The 2,410-nt window shown below is 41.6% G+C and overlaps 1 long non-coding RNA gene across 1 annotated transcript in view; it reads right to left on the minus strand.

Annotated features, from left to right (window-relative positions):
• The window catches only part of LOC104951699 (uncharacterized), a 17,323-nt gene extending 15,996 nt beyond the window's left edge, over positions 1–1,327 (minus strand). Inside the window, exon 1 of the long non-coding RNA XR_799043.1 lies at positions 1,315–1,327. This is a non-coding gene — a long non-coding RNA (uncharacterized lncRNA). The remainder of the gene's footprint in view (positions 1–1,314) is intronic.
• Positions 1,328–2,410: the final 1,083 nt, after the last annotated feature.

Consider the following 2,410-nt stretch of genomic DNA (forward strand, 5'->3'; position numbering starts at 1 on the left):
TTTCTAGTGTGTGTGTGTGTGTGTGTGTGTGTGTGTGTGTGTGTGTGTGTGTGTGTGTGTGTGTGTGTGTGTGTGTGTGTGTGTGTGTGTGTGAGAGAGAGAGAGAGACTTGGCTTAATGAAGCGTAAAGTGCTGTGTGTGTGAGCGACAAGAGACTTTACAGCAGGTGTGCGCCCCCCCGTGGTAAATGATTGCCCCCCCATTCGATTTGTTCTGGAGCCGACCCTGTGCACCAGTCTGCCTTGATCTATGAATTCATGTCCATGAAACTCACTGCTGCCAACGGGTCTTCTTCTGTTGATTTCTCTGATGTCCAGCTCTCATGAATCCAAAGATTATTGCTCTCCACAAGATAAAAATACAATATTCAAAAAGTATTCCACAGCGTTTTCTGACGGATGAAGACTTATGTTCGTTGTCCACACCTGACGTTGAATTGACCGGACTTCTTTCTGCGGAGTGATATGACTGCACATATTCCCATGATCCTCCTTGTCAACGGTCTGCTAGCGTAAAATAGCAGACCTCTGGAATGTCTAAATTGACCAATCAGAATCAAGTGTTCAACTAAGCCGTGAAATAAAAGTATTTTAAATAACAGTGGATCTCTCTTCGCTGTATCCTCAGACAAATGGCTGATTATAAGAATGCCCATTTTAGGCCAAACTCTGCTTTCCCCACCGGAGCTGTTGGCAGTGAAGTACTTTGCTCGAGGGTACTTCAAGAGTACTTGTGGGGGGGAGGAAATCACAGACTCTTCTTTAGCTCCACTTCTTCTCGTCTGAAAGAGTCCACTCAAAACAGACAAGCGATTCTCTCCTGTGAGAAATGGAAACTAATTGAATGTCAACAGTGTACAACCTCTCTGCTTTTCCACTAGTGCCAGCTGCTTGAATAACAAAATTCCTAAATATGTAAATCCTGGTGAATGGCTTATTCTGTAACCCAAGCTTCAGCTGTCCTGTTTCTATAACTGCACGTACATCTAGAATTTGAGATAACATCTCTCAAGTAAACAGAATCGTGTATTTACTTAAAGGGTGGTGGGTGATGGGTATCAGTGAAATAAAGAGCCATGAGGCTGGGTAATGACAGCTCTGGGGGAATGGATTCAGTAGAAATGTTTCAAATTGGTGCGCAGCCTGCAGCTACTGCTGGTTAATTTATCGGAGTTACCGCCTGGAAAAAGTTTTCTCTAAAGTAGCATTATTTCTTTAAAATAATGCTACTTCTTGTTGTGCTTATTTCTTTGTAATTATTTGTTTATGTTCTTACTAATGTTTGCTGGACTCTTTATTTATTATGCAAGTCTACTCTTTTTCCTTTTATCCGAAACGTAGCCTACTGCTGAGAGACGTCAAGTTCACCCTTACCAGACAAATACAAGAGTTCTGATTCTGACCTTCATTGTGCTAAGAACAAATACATAAGAAATGCATTTTTTATGCAATAAATGTTCATATTTATGTCCTTGGTTTCAATCTGTTGTCTGTGACTGTGATGCTGACTATCTTGGTCAGGATTTTAAAAGAGGACAGATTTGGCTAATTTTCAGGTTCATATTAGTATGTTGTGCCTCTACTGTTTCCATGCTTTAAAGGTCCCATGTCATGCTTTTCCGGTTATTACCCGTCCCCTTGTGTGTTATGTAGCTTTTTCTGCATGTAAACGGTGTGCAGAGTCAAAAACCCTCAAAGTACACCCTGTAGCGAGTAAAACTCTAACACAGAAAATACCTCCCCAAAACGCCTCCCCAAAACGCCTCGTTGGAGATTTCTCATTTTCCATTGTTTACTTCCTGGGTACTCCTACGTGGGGATACCCAGAGGCCACACCCTCTGCCAGCCTTTCACGAAAAACAAAGCTTCCCAAACCTTTCAGCGATTCATGCTGGATATGTTCAGTGTAGGGCACTGAAGAACGATGCCATTCCTACTTTGTTTGGACCAGTGGGAGATTCGGGTACACAACCTGTAAGTATTCATTGTTGTTTGTGTATTTATGATGTTTAAAACAAACAAGGTATCTACCACGACTGTTTACATGGGTAAACGTTTTTTTGGCTGCTAAGTTGGGATCGCGGAGAAATGCTCTCGCTCACAGCGTTATAAACCTTTTTCTTAATCAATATCAAGCCACACTTATTGTTTTTACTTCGGCTGTGAGTGTTTGTGTGTGCTCAGGATGAGTTTCGCTTGTTCTCGCTGTATCGCCGACACGCAGTGGCGACTGGTCATTAGGGGCAGGTGGGGCACAGCGCCACCTAGTGTCAGCAGAAAGTATTAAAAATAATGATTACAAAAAAATGCAAAAAAAAAATATAAAATATATTTTAAGATCATGTTTAATCATCTGATTCGTCTGCACATTGCTGTTTTAGTCTGTGTTCTTCTAATTAGTGTCTACAGTG

The sequence above is a fragment of the Notothenia coriiceps genome, unplaced genomic scaffold, assembly GCF_000735185.1.
Source record: "Notothenia coriiceps isolate Sejong01 unplaced genomic scaffold, NC01 NC01_scaffold00019001, whole genome shotgun sequence".
NCBI lineage: Eukaryota > Metazoa > Chordata > Actinopteri > Perciformes > Nototheniidae > Notothenia > Notothenia coriiceps.